The sequence below is a fragment of the Erpetoichthys calabaricus genome, chromosome 7 (assembly GCF_900747795.2).
Source record: "Erpetoichthys calabaricus chromosome 7, fErpCal1.3, whole genome shotgun sequence".
In the NCBI taxonomy this organism is placed as follows: domain Eukaryota; kingdom Metazoa; phylum Chordata; class Cladistia; order Polypteriformes; family Polypteridae; genus Erpetoichthys; species Erpetoichthys calabaricus.
This window is the reverse complement of record NC_041400.2, coordinates 46,207,426-46,221,779: the sequence shown is the minus strand read 5'-3', so window position 1 is coordinate 46,221,779 and position 14,354 is coordinate 46,207,426. Positions and strand designations below refer to the sequence as shown.

The 14,354-nt window shown below is 38.1% G+C and overlaps 1 protein-coding gene and 1 pseudogene across 3 annotated transcripts in view; one reads left to right on the top strand and one right to left on the bottom strand.

Annotated features, from left to right (window-relative positions):
• The window catches only part of LOC114654091 (lysine-specific demethylase 4C-like), a 980,420-nt gene that overhangs the window by 7,214 nt on the left and 958,852 nt on the right, over nucleotides 1-14,354 (top strand). The window lies entirely within an intron of this gene.
• Nucleotides 8,388-9,160, bottom strand: LOC114654323 (cold-inducible RNA-binding protein B-like; annotated as a pseudogene).

Below are 14,354 nucleotides of genomic sequence, written 5' to 3'. Positions count from 1 at the left end.
CAAATCAATAGGGCTGTTTGGCTTTTAAGTATGCGAAGCACCGCGGCACAAAGCTGTTGAAGGCGGCAGCTCACACCCCCTCCAACAGGAGCAGACAAAGAGAGAGAGAGAGAGAGAGAGAGAGATAGAGACAGACAGTTTGTTTTTCAATCAAAAATCAATACGTGCCCTTCGAGCTTTTAAGTATGCGAAGCACCGTGCAGCATGTCGTTTCAGGAAGCAGCTGCACAAAAGATAGCAATGTGAAGATAATCTTTCAGCATTTTTAGACGAGCGTCCGTATCGTCTAGGTGTGCGAACAGCCCCCCTGTTCAATCCCCCTACGTCAGGATCAGAGAAAGTCAGCGCAAGAGAAAGAGAAAAGTAAGCTGGGTAGCTTCTCAGCCATCTGCCAATAGCGTCCCTTGTATGAAATCAACTGGGCAAACCAACTGAGGAAGCATGTACCAGAAATTAAAAGACCCATTGTCCGCAGAAACCCGCGAAGCAGCGAAAAATCTGCGATATATATTTAAATATGCTTACATATAAAATCCGCGATGGAGTGAAGCCGCGAAAGGCGAAGCGCGATATAGCGAGGGATTACTGTATATGATTTCCCTAGGTCAAAATTAAATCTAGTGGTGATAGGGCATTTGCTGCTAAATAAATATTCCGCTCAAAAATGATATTTTTTATGTGTTTTTTACCCCAGAAACTTTAATAATGATTGCAAATTCATTGTAGCGTATGATAATTCTACCCATATCTGGTTTATTAAGTGTAGAACTAAAATGTATCTATGGAAAGGCAAAATAAAAAGGTGAGTTTTAAGAAGTTTTTCTAAATGATCCACTGTGTTAGTCTGGCATGTGTCTGTTGATAAATATTCCAGATTTTTGGAGCATAACTGCAAAAGGCTTCCTCACCACTTTTTTTAATGCTTGGCTTTTGCAATAATTAGCAGACCACTATTTCTAGATTTAAGGTCACGACTTGGAATGTAGGGTGACAGGTACTCCAAAAATATAGGAAGAAGCAAGATTATTTAAGACTTTATATAACTTTAGTAGTATTTTAAATTCAGTTCTAAAGAACACAGGTCGCTAAAGCAATGACACTAAATCTGGTGAGATGTTCTCCGATTTTATTTTCAACAGTTAAAATTCTTGCTGCTGCGCTCTGAACTAACTGCAACTAATTGATGTCTTTCTTAGGTTGTCCAGTTAGGAGTGCATTACAGTAATCTAGCTGACTAAAAACAGAAGCAATAATTCATTTTTCAGCATCTTGCAGCAGTCAACTTCCAAGTGTGCAATCATTATCAGCTCCTGCACAAAAGTGACTCTGTGAATGAAGACATTTGATTTTGTCATGATGCTAGCCTACAAGTAGTATTCCTTTTAATATTAGGTAATCTTTTTAATATTAGGTCATCTGAATCAGTTTTTGTTTTAAAATCACTTCTTAAGACTTATGTCCACATCACATTGCAAGACTTTTCCAGCACTTTTGAGTTGTAAACCTCATTTATAAAATTTTAGCAATTCAGGGACAATTATGGTGTTTTTCTGTAATTTCCAATCATGTACTTTGACATCACCTGCAAATCATTCATATTGCTTCATGATTTTATTGTGACAAAATCAAAAGTCTTAAGTTATATGGCTATGTTTGCGCTGGAGCTGACAATGATTGTACACTTGAAAGTAGAATGCATACAATACGATCACAAGGAAATAAGAAGAATGGATGCTTTTGATGGTGCAAACAGAGCATAGGCTTGTCTGTCCAATGTCTTGTGTTTGTCGTACCACTGCAGAATGGAAAAAGAAAGAGACAGCAGCTGAACTCGCCATACCCAGAAAGCATTTGTATATGAGCTGGTGTTGACAGTTATAAACATTAATTGACTATCCGAATGCCATTTTAGAATTTTTATACTGCTGAAAAGTCATGAGGCATTTGTGTAATTGGTTGTCCCCTGCGATTCCTAGTTGTGTAATTTAGCATCCTCAAGCTGAAGAAATCCAGTAATTGTGTTAAGTTTCAATTAGAGATTAGAAATCAACTAGAAATCATGTAAACTTACTTTTAATACTGCTAATATTTAATCATTTTTTTTTGTTTTTACTAACGTTTGCTAGCTGTCTAAGTAGGTTGAAATCTAAGAAATTAACTTAGACCTCAGCATTAACGTTTGCAGTGCACCATTTATTGGAATGTATTTTGTAATGTTTGTTGTAATAAAATGCATTTCATTTGTCATTCTAACAGATGGCACATTACAAACATTTACAGTAATAAAATGCATTACTACAAATATACCGTTTACTATATGATTTGTTAAAGCAGTGTTAATGTTTGTGATGTGCCATTTGTTGTAATGACAAATGCATTGCATTTTATTACTACAAATTGTTGTGCTGCACCTTCTGTTGAAATGACAGAGACATAGCAACTAGAAGGACATCACAGACACTTATCATTTTATTAAGATCATCTGTGTTTTATTTGTTGTGATTTTTTTAAATTGTGAAACACTTTGGTCATCCTGTTCAAATGTTGCTGCAGTATGTAAATCAACTACATTATTACTACACAGGTATTTATGCAAATGAACCATTTATAACAAACTGAAGTTAGTAGGTCAGTCTTTCTGTGAAATTTTAGTAATTTTGTAAGGTTAGTTTTCTGAAAAGTGTCTGTAAATTGGATGGGCCTTGAAATAAGGGAACACAGTCACTGTCCTTAGGCCCTTATAAACTCTCCCACACTCTTATAAACATTTCCCACACAGTTATACAGCATAAACCCTTTGTATTCTCTTAGATATTAGGTAAGATTCGTTGAAATTATGTATGTAAACACACTGTTTATATACAGTAAAACCTAAATATTATTTTAAAGATATCGAGCATCTCTGATATCACATATGTTACAGCCATTACGATAGACAGGCCACCAGCAATAAATACATACAATGCAAAAAAAATTGTATAATGTACATTAAAATGTGTGTACAGTGACACTAAACGTACGTACATGTAGTAAGTACTGTATGTAGAATATTAATTATGGTTACTCACCAACAATGACACAATGACTTGTCCGGTAACAGTGAGTTTAATTTTACTGCACAAGAAAGGAGAGCATTACAGCTCTTCTAAAGGAGCCTCTTCAGGCAACTGTGTAGCACTGCCATTGTTCTTCTTCTGGCAGTCTTCAATCCAAATCCCGAAAGCAGATTCCATCCAGACTACCGCCTTATTACGTTCACTTATATCTCGTTTTGCACCCTGGTTAAAGGACACTGCGGCCGTAGATCTTATATTGTTTTCCTCCTTTTTAAATAAAAAGAATCGTGGACTCATTGATGCCGTAATGATGTCCTACAGCGGTGTAGCTGTTCCATTCCTTCAACATATCCAAAACTTTTACCTTTTCGGCAATTGTTAGCATCTTCCGTTGGCGCTTGGGCACAGCCCCTGAAGCAGTAGCAGGAGTAGATCGTTTTGGAGCCATAACGAAGGGCTTGACTATGCACAAAGATAAACACAAAAGAGCACAAAAGTTAACTCTTTACACAGCAAAACACAATGCTGAATGAGAGAGACGAGACTTCCTGGTTAACGCAGCAGAATCAAATTCGGCGCTCTGTCGTTGATCCAATCAGCACACAGGAACTTAACTGCGTGCTCTGATTGGGTAGCTTCTCAGCCATCTGCCAATAGTGTCCCTTGTATGAAATCAACTGGGCAAACCAAGTGAGGAAGCATGTACCAGAAGTAAAAAGACCCTTTGTCCGCAGAAACCCGCAAAGCAGCGAAAAATCTGCGTTATATATTTAGATATGCTTACATATAAAATCCGCAATAGAGTGAAGCCACGAAAGTCGAAGCGCGATATAGCAAGGGATTGCTGTATATACAGTGCATCCGGAAAGTATTCATAGTGCATCACTTTTTCCACATTTTGTTATGTTACAGCCTTATTCCAAAATGGATTAAATTCATTTTTTTCCTCAGAATTCTACACACAACACCCCATAATGACAACGTGAAAAAAGTTTACTTGAGGTTTTTGGAAATTTATTAAAAATAAAAAAATTGAGAAAGCACATGTACATAAGTATTCACAGCCTTTGCCGTGAAGCTCAAAATTGAGCTCAGGTGCATCCTGTTTCCCCTGATCATCCTTGTGATGTTTCTGCAGCTTAATTGGAGTCCATCTGTGGTAAATTCAGTTGATTGGACATGATTTGGAAAGGCACACACCTGTCTATATAAGGTACCACGGTTGACAGTTCATGTCAGAGCACAAACCAAGCATGAAGTCAAAGGAATTGTCTGTAGACCTCCGAGACCGGATTGTCTCGAGGCACAAATCTGGGGAAGGTTACAGAAAAATTTCTGCTGCTTTGAAGGTCCCAATGAGCACAGTGGCCTCCATCATCCGTAAGTGGAAGAAGTTCAAAACCACCAGGACTCTTCCTAGAGCTGGCCGGCCATCTAAACTGAGCGATCGGGGGAGAAGGGCCTTAGTCAGGGAGGTGACCAAGAACCCGATGGTCACTCTGTCAGAGCTCCAGAGGTCCTCTGTGGAGAGAGAAGAACCTTCCAGAAGGACAACCATCTCTGCAGCAATCCACCAATCAGGCCTGTATGGTAGAGTGGCCAGACAGAAGCCACTACAGTAATCCCTCCTCCATCGTGGGGGTTGCGTTCCAGAGCCACCCGCGAAATAAGAAAATCCGCGAAGTAGAAACCATATGTTTATATGGTTATTTTTATATTGTCATGCTTGGGTCACAGATTTGCGCAGAAACACAGGAGGTTGTAGAGAGACAGGAACGTTATTCAAACACTGCAAACAAACATTTGTCTCTTTTTCAAAAGTTTAAACTGTGCTCCATGACAAGACAGAGATGACAGTTCTGTCTCACAATTAAAAGAATGCAAACATATCTTCCTCTTCAAAAGAGTGCGCGTTAGGGGCAGAGACTGTCAGAAACAGAGAGGAAAGCAAACAAATCAACAGGGCTTTTTGGCTTTTAAGTATGCGAAGCACCGCCGGTACAAAGCTGTTGAAGGCGGCAGCTCACACCCCCTCCGTCAGGAGCAGGGTGAGAGAGAGAGAGAGACAGAGAAAAACAAAATAGTGAAAAATCAATAGGTGCCCTTTGAGCTTTTAAGTATGTGAAGCACCGTGCAGCATGTCGCTTCACGAAGCAGCTGCACACAGAAGGTAGCAACGTGAAGATAATCTTTCAGCATTTTTAGACGAGCGTCCGTATCGTCTACGTCAGGATCAGAGAAAGTCAGCGCAAGAGAGACAGAGAAAAGTAAGTTGGGTAGCTTCTCAGCCATCTTCCAATAGCGTCCCTTGTATGAAATCAACTGGGCAAACCAACTGAGGAAGCATGTACCAGAAATTAAAAGACCCATTGTCCTCAGAAATCCGCGAACCAGCAAAAAATCCGCGATATATATTTAAATATGCTTACATATAAAATCCGCGATAGAGTGAAGCCGCGAAAGGCGAAGCGCGATATAGCGAAGGATCACTGTACTTAGTAAAAGGCACATGGCAGCCCGCCTGAAGTTTGCCAAAAGGCACCTGAAGGACTCTCAGACCATGAGAAAGAAAATTCTCTGGTCTGATGGAGGAAACCTGGCACCATCCCTACAGTGAAACATGGTGGTGGCAGCATGATGCTGTTGGGATGTTTTTCAGCGGCAGGAACTGGGAGACTAGTCAGGATAAAGGAAAAGATGACTGCAGCAAAGTACAGAGACATCCTGGATGAAAACCTGCTCCAGAGCGCTCTTGACCTCAGACTGGGGCGACGGTTCATCTTTCAGCAGGACAACGACCCTAAGCACACAGCCAAGATATCAAAGGAGTGGCTTCAAGACAACTCTGTGAATGTCCTTGAGTGGCCCAGCCAGAGCCCAGACTTGAATCCAATTGAACATCTCTGGAGAGATCTTAAAATGGCTGTGCACCGACACTTCCCATCCAACCTGATGGAGCTTGAGAGTTGCTACAAAAAGGAATGGGCGAAACTGGCCAAGGATAGGTGTGCCAAACTTGTGGCATCATATTCAACAAGACTTGAGGCTGTAATTGCTGCCAAAGGTGCATCGACAAAGTATTGAACAAAGGCTGTGAATACTTATGTACATGTGATTTCTCTGTTTTTTATTTTTAATAAATTTGCAAAAACCTCAAGTAAACATTTTTCACGTCATTATGGGGTGTTGTGTGCAGAATTCTGAGGAAACAAAATTAATTTAATCCATTTTGGAATAAGGCTGTAACATAACAAAAGGTGGAAAAAGTGATGCGCTGTGAATACTTTCCGGATGCACTGTATATTAGGTAAAAGAAATAATAAACTTTTTAAGCACTAGATTGGATTAGTACCACTATATTTAACTTTGTTTTCTCATGTAACTAAAGTAATGGTAAATTAATATTTCTAAGATATAGTATTTGCAGGCATGTTGGTTATTTTGACATCACTTTATCAATGTGAATTGGCTACTGGTTTAGGAAAAAAAAGTCCTTCCATCTATCCATTTTCAAACCTGTTTATTCTAAGTTATAGGTATACTCCACTCAAAAATATTAAAAAATATGTTACCCCACATGTTTTGCATTGATGACGTAGAAAATTTTTAATCTCATGTTTTGATGGAGAACAAAGATTTAAAAAAGGTGTATGATAGAGTGACGGTCTATGATGAATAATGAACCACAGCAAACATTATCAAAAATGTCCATTTAAAAAATCAGTTATCCAGTTGTATACTCACAATAGTGGTGGTGCCAGGATTTCCTATTAGGATAGGCCTAATGTTATTTTTATTACTGTTAAATGTACATTGATTTCTAAAAATTACAAGTACTGTCATACATAAGTGACCGTGATCACTTGCTCACCTACCAGCAACTGGAGCAGTCTGGTTTTATACCTACGAAGAATACCACCGACCATATCCTGGCACTGAGGGTTCTCATGGAGCACAAATGCATATATCAGCAGAGTTTCCTTGCAGCCTTTGTCAAGTTTTGTAAAGCGATCGAGCTGGCCTGTGGGACATCTTGAGACTTTGTGGGATCCCCTCAAGGTAGCTGGATATCATGGCCAGCCTGTACACTGGTACTGTGAGTGCTCTGCAGAGTGGAGGCAGAACCTCTGTGTTTTTCCCAGTTTATTCTGAGGTTCATCACAGGTGTGTTCTTGCTTCTACTCTGTTCAGTGCTTGCATGGACTGAGTGTTGGGCAAAGTTGTGGGGTCCAGTGGCTGTGGGGCATCAGTTGGTGAAGAAAGATTCACTTATCTTGACTTTGCTGACGATGCTGTGATCTTTGTGGAGTCCTTTGAGGTTCTGATCAGGGCTCTTGAGAGACTGAGTGAGTAGTCTGAGTGTCTGGGCTTGCAAGTATCCTGGACAAAAAGCAAAATTCAGGCCTTTTTAATGACCTCTTGGGCACAGCCATCAGCAGTGTGTCTGTTTGCGGAGAGAGTGTCAGCCTTTTTGAGAGGTTTACTTACCTCAGCAGTGACATTCATGTCTCTGGTGACTCTTCTTATGAAGTCAGTAGACAGATTGGGATAGCATGGGGGGAGGTCATGAGGTCACTGGAAAGGGGTGTGTGGTGCTCCCAATATCTATGCAAAAGATCAAAGGTTCAAGTCTTTAGAGTCCTGGTGCTTCTTCTGTTGCTATATGGTTGTGAGACATGGACGCTATCCAGTGACCTGAGACGAAGTCTGGACTCCTTTTGGTACTGTGTCTCTTCGGAGAATCCTTGGGTACCGCTGGCTTGACTTTCTGTTGAATGAGCGGTTGCTCATGGAGTTCTGAATGAGGCACATTACCTGCATTGTGAGGGTGCGTCAGTTACAGCATTATAGCCATGTAGTGCGATTCCCTGAGACTGATCCGGCTCACAGCCTACGCAACACCTGGCTGTGGCAGACAGACGGTCATTTCATGGGGGTGAGACTGGACTGTGTGTCTGCCTGGGGGGTTGCCAACTGTGATCCTGAGTTGTTTTGTCGTGTGGTGGGAGTGGCAACATGTTGTACTAGTGCATACTCCCCAACCTGACCTGACTTGATCTCATACTACCAATAATAACCAAATTATAAATAGGTTATATAGGATTTTAGTGCATCATCTGCCACCACCCATAAGTTTATAGATTTAGAAGAATAATTACTAAGTCTAGCAGTGGACATTTCTAAATGGATTAAACTTAAGAAACAGTCATCTGTTCTGGGAATTTCCATCTGGACACAAAGTTGTTCATTTTACAGAAATAAAAAAAATTAATAAAACCCTCATGTAATGAGGGAAATGCTTTAACTAGAAATTACAGAAAGAAAAAACACGAACACATGACTAAATACAAATATTCTCCATTAGAAGCTGTCAGGTTGTGTTCAACAAAAAAGGTCAAAACCAGAAGCTTCAACATTTCTCAAAAAAAACACACAGAAACAAAAAGAAACAGATTCTTTCAAGAGAATATCTTTATAAATACAGCCACCGAAGGATGATCTTGTATCAGGTAGGATTTTTTTATTCATGTGTAGCATAGCTGTCATAGCTGTCTCTGTAGGAGCCTTCAGGGTGATCACCATAGCCTCCCTGCCCCCTGCCATCTCTGTTGTAGTAACTCCTGTCTGAAGGATATCCACCACTGTTTCTGTTATCAAAGTGGCCACCACCATAACGGTCTACACCTCCTCTGCCACCCCTGCTTCCTTTTGAAGAATGCTCCACAACCAGATGGCTGTCCCCTGTATCCACCACCAGATCGGTTTCTGGAAGATTTGCCAGCTTGGTCTACACAGATTTGTCTTCCATCAACAGACTTTCCATTCATTGCGATCATAGCATCTTTAGCATCCTCTGGGTTTTCAAACGTTACAAAGCCAAAGCCTCTGGACTTGAGGGTTTCACGGTCCTTTATTACCACCACTTGAGAAACATGCCCATATTTACAGAAAACATCCTCAAGGGACCATTCGTTGGTGTTGAAGCAAAGACCACCAACGAAAAGCTTTCCTTCATCAGACATGTTGAAAATACTTTGACGACGAGACGTCGACAAAGACAAACAACAAAATGACATGTTCAATGGACAAGAACCGTTTGATTTAGTTTTTAAAGAATAAAAATAGAAAAACATTGCCCACTACACTGCCTACCCACATATAATCAGTGAAACAATTAAACTGAGATAACTGTCAAGCAAAGACATGTGTAAGGCAAGGGGACAAGATGAGGAAATGACAAAGAAGTAGGAACCACTGTTCTTGTTTGGAAGGTTGAAATGTAAATAATGGGTTTGGCACAAGAATATGATGATTTTTGGGGTGTTGTGGAGGATGAGAAAAAATGGTTAGAGTGTATATGTTGTATGCTAAAAGCATTTTCAGTGGGTGAGGATGACTGGTCATTGCCTCATTATATGTTCACTATTTCTGCATACATTGAATCTAAATCTGTAACAGAGGCGCAAATAACATTATGCATTAAGTTTAACATACTTCAGTGAGGAAGAATTCCATCTCGTAACACTGTTGTAAATTGGTTTGCTATATTTCAATCTTGTGGTTTTGTGAAGGACAAGTTTATTAGACTACTGAGAACTATAAGAACACCAGAAAATATCCAAAGGTTCAGACAAGCTGTAGACATTTGGAACAATGTCAGAAAGTAGCATTAAACATTTCAAACTGGACTGCTCACTGAATTATTCATAAAGATTTTTATTGAAGTTTATTGAATTGTTAAATGAAAACTAGAGTACAGAGAACTATTTGCTAACTTATTTAGTTAAAGGGTGTAGCTCATTTGAATATGTGATTTAAAAAATTATTTAAGACAAGGCAACCAAAATGCATTGATAATAATTATTTATTGACTACTTTATTCCTTACCTGGTACCATGAGTCAAGTGACTAAGTTAAGTGGTCATTCATACTGCCCCATCAAAATCATCATATCCTCTCTCTGCACCCAAGAAGAATTTATTTTTCATAGCTTTACTAAAGCTTAACACTAAACACTTACACTAGCAGTGATATATTGTTTTATTATAACAGTACATTTTCTTTCTGCTTTTCTCTTTCAGTAATATTCATGTGAGAATATTAATGTGAGAAATATGTTTAAAAGGAAGCAAATTACTTTTTTAATTGTATTGCCATTGTTATTTGTCTACAGTATGTATGACTCTGCTTTATTATGGTAAAAATCCTCTTCTTGGGTCTCAGTATGGTATTTATTTTTTATCTGTGTCTTAAGATTTAAGAACCTCTGTGAAAGATGAATTCTTAAATATAGGTGTTTGTGCCACCTTAGTACAACACCACCAAGTCTTCTTTCAGTTGAGCACTGGGACTAAATGGCATAATTCATAACAGGCCTAAGATGTAGTCTACAAGATCTTATGGGAAGTTTACATTATAAAATATTAACTGATTTATAAAAACTAGCAGTAGAGGTCTCAAGCGGTAACCAAGAAGGAGAAAACATTTGAAACATTTCTTCAAGCTAATAAGGGATACACAACAAAAGCCTAGTGATATAATTCGAAGTCTGGCAAAGAGAGGCCTGCATTGTCTTTGGCAGGAGTCAGAGTTGCATACTTTAACCATGGCTTCCTGTCATTCCAAATGAACTTAGAGAAGGGGGGGTCGGGTCTTAATATTGCACCAGTAATGTGAGGGGGGTGAGAGTGGAATCATAACACTTGTACAATTCAGGCGAGTAACAATTTCATTATGATTGCAGCAGTTTTGAGGAGGAAGTAATACAAAAAGTGCAGAATAGGAGGAAAGAGACTGTCTGATTTCTTTAAACATGCAGAAATAGTTTACATTTTCTGGGAATACTATTGATGGGAGATGTAGAACTAAAGAAGAACAGTGCTGATTCATTCCAATTGATCTTATATCCAGCAATTTTCCCCAAAATTATTAAATAAATTTAAGACATTAATAATATCAGCTGGAGCATCATTCAGGAATAAAAGGACATCATCTGCACTTATAGAGATGACATGTGAGGAGCCTGTGATGGAAATTTGAGTGATATCATTGCAGCTACAAGCAGCTGTAGCAAAGGCTCAAGAGATAATGCAAACAAGAGTGAAGAAAGTGGACAACTCTGATGAGGTCCCCTCCTTTTAGGGAAAGAATAGGACATTAAATAATTTGTAAGTAAAACAGCTGTCGGATAGGAATAGAGACTTTTATTTATATTAATAACCAGTCTCCAAACCCGTATGATGCAGAACTGACCATACATGGTCTCAATTTAGCTGATCAAAAGCTTTTTTCAGCATCTAAAAACAAAATTAGGAGCAGATACAATGGCATTGAGCAATCTATGTAAATTATCAGAAGACATGTGGGTTTTGACATAGCTAATTTGATCTGGGTGGACTAAATTCATGAATAAACTTTTCAAGAGAAAAATCTAAAATTTTTGCAAGTAATTTAATATTTGTGTTTATGAGGGAGAGGAGTCTATAATTCTGAAATAATGTAGGGTCCTTGTTCTGCTTACTCAGTAATTACTTCCATGTTCAAACTAGGACGGAGCTGAAAGTAATTAATGGAAGACTGAAGTATTTGAAAGAAAGGTTCAGGTAGCTGCTTGTTTGTTCATTTTAATAAAGATGCAGAGTTTAATTCCATACATAGCAGTCATTTAAGTGGTGCACATTTTTCAACACAAGGGTTTGTTTGATATCAGATTTAGAGTCCAGCAGTCTGTATGTCAATATGATATTGATAGTTTGAGAGGAATGTAATCAGTCCTAGTTTATGGAGGTAAAATCGCAGGTGTCCTGAGTGCTGTCTGTCTAAACCACAAAGTCAAGTTTGTAATCGCTCTAAGTATCTGTTAATTTACTGAACTATGTTTTGTATTTGAACATTTATTAAAAGAAGTCTTCATTATGTCTTCCATCACCATACAAGTCAAAGCACTATGCTTACTAAACAAAAGAAGAAACATAAAGACATACAAAAGGGTATGTATTTATCCAAAATCATCAACTCAGTGTTGAAATAAGGATGTAAAATAAGAGAATTTGCTAAAAGAGAAACAGACTAACAGTACTAAAACAAAAGTAAAACTACAAATTTGCACCTAAAGAATCAAAGAAACAAAATCGTTTAGTTTAGGGAGTCTCTGTGAAGCTAATAAAATGGGCATTTTGAGAATTGGAAGACCACAGATAATGGGCTTTTGCAGGTCATCAGACATTAAAACCAAACATCGCTAGCATGCAAATCTATATTAATAAAAAAAAAAATAACTGGGGTAGTGGGTCAAGGACAGTTGCATTGTTGTTGAGTGTTTGTAAGTCTATGTTTGTAGTGTATTGTCCACCCTAGGACACTGCTTAGATTGTGTAAATGGTAGAGCTGGCTCTGGGTTCATGTTGACTCCTATGTGTCCCACGGTTAATGAAAATTAGATGATGGTGAAGCTCTGCTCTTGACAGATCACTTCATCTCATTCCACTATTAACTTGTGATTTTAACAGCAATGATACACTGAATACACAGTCATGTTTTAGAAACAATTCTAGGACTTTCTCAGCATTATGGCACTATAATAGTGCTGAAAAAGCCCACTTAGACATACAGTAGAGGGATTCACATAATGTTCAGATACTGTTTTCCATTCAAACACCACATCTTTCAGCCTAAACATACACAGTATCGATACGTGAAGTGTTTTTTTTCCCCCATTCCCCATTACTTCCAGCAGTGTATGTGAGAAGAAGAAGAAATTAATCAAACCAAGCAATGTGTTTGTAACCTCAGGGCTATTGTTAATTGGGGTATTGCCCAGTGGGAACTGGGTGGTCTTTTGGCCTTGTAACCCATGTAGATTTTGTTGTTTTCTCCTGCATTGCCCTCATGGAGATGTATTTTCTGTCTCTCTTGTCCATTTGACCATACCATTGTACTTTTCTTTAGAGACTTAAGAAAGTAGTGAAAAGCCAAGCAAAATGACACCTTTTATTGGCTAACTAAAAAGATTACAATATGCAAGCTTTCGAGGCAACTCAGGCCCCTTCTTCAGGCAAGAAGGGGCCTGAGTTGCCTTGAAAGCTTGCATATTGTAATCTTTTTAGTTAGCCAATAAAAGGTGTCATTTTGCTTGGCTTTTCTCTACATTCATAATGGCTAACACAGTACAACACCCTAGTACTAGAGACTTAAGAAACAAAATAACTTTACATTTTTGTTCCATGTGCATATGTGTTAGGTAAATGCATACCAATTTATTTGGTATGTAATTTATTAATTATTCTTTTAATGCATTTCTAATTTGTTTTCCTTTTCTTGTTATTTTTTTCTTTGTCATCTTGTGAAGCACTTTGAGCTACCTCCTTTGTATGAAAATGTGCTATAGAAAAAAACATTACGGTTGTATTGTGAATGGGCCACTATTCAAACAAACAAACAAACAAACAAACAAAGAATAACCCAGTTATAATGTTTAAAGTGAAAACCTCTCTGCATAGACCTTGAGAGTTGCTTATTTTCACACTGAGTTTGCTGCCTACCTGCTATAAATGGCATTATCTTCACATACAATGTTGTCCGTAATTGAATTTCCCAATTACATGAGAAGGGGAGATGTATCTAATAAAGTGGCCTCTCAATGCATGTTTGCTAATATCCAGAACCATTAAGTTTAAACACTGTACCAAACGGTCGTGAGTAGGGCGGTTTATTATCTTCACGTATGTTGGAGAGTCTATTCTGTCAGTACTGGGAGCAAGACAGGAAACAACTCAAGAGAGGATGCCAGTCCATTTACGGGCATGCGATTGCACTCTTATAGTCAACTTTCTCAAGGGGTGAGGTTCCCCATCAGTAAAATCAAACAATTAAAAAATGGTTTATTTTATCTTCATTTAGTTAGGTTTATTAAAATAAATGTTACTGCAGTTTTCTCAGTGAGTGATTAATCTTGTGCATATGTATATTAGTGATACATTTACAAGCTAACAATAGTGCATTCTCTAATAGTATGAAAGTGATTTATGATTAATCAATAAATAGATAAATCAATGAACAGAAAAGTGATATTTAACTAACTTATTAAGCATAAGTATGGAATGCCATTTGTGCTAAATTAAAACAAAAATGAAAGGCACTCATAATATCAGATTAGAACATGCAAGGACATATATAAATGAGTCATTAAACTGTAGAAAAAATGCATAAGTAAATAAGTCAGTTAACATTAATGCACTATTATTTCAGTGAAGCAGTTATGTTCATTTTAATTATTGCAGTTTTTTTTTCTAACTCCTT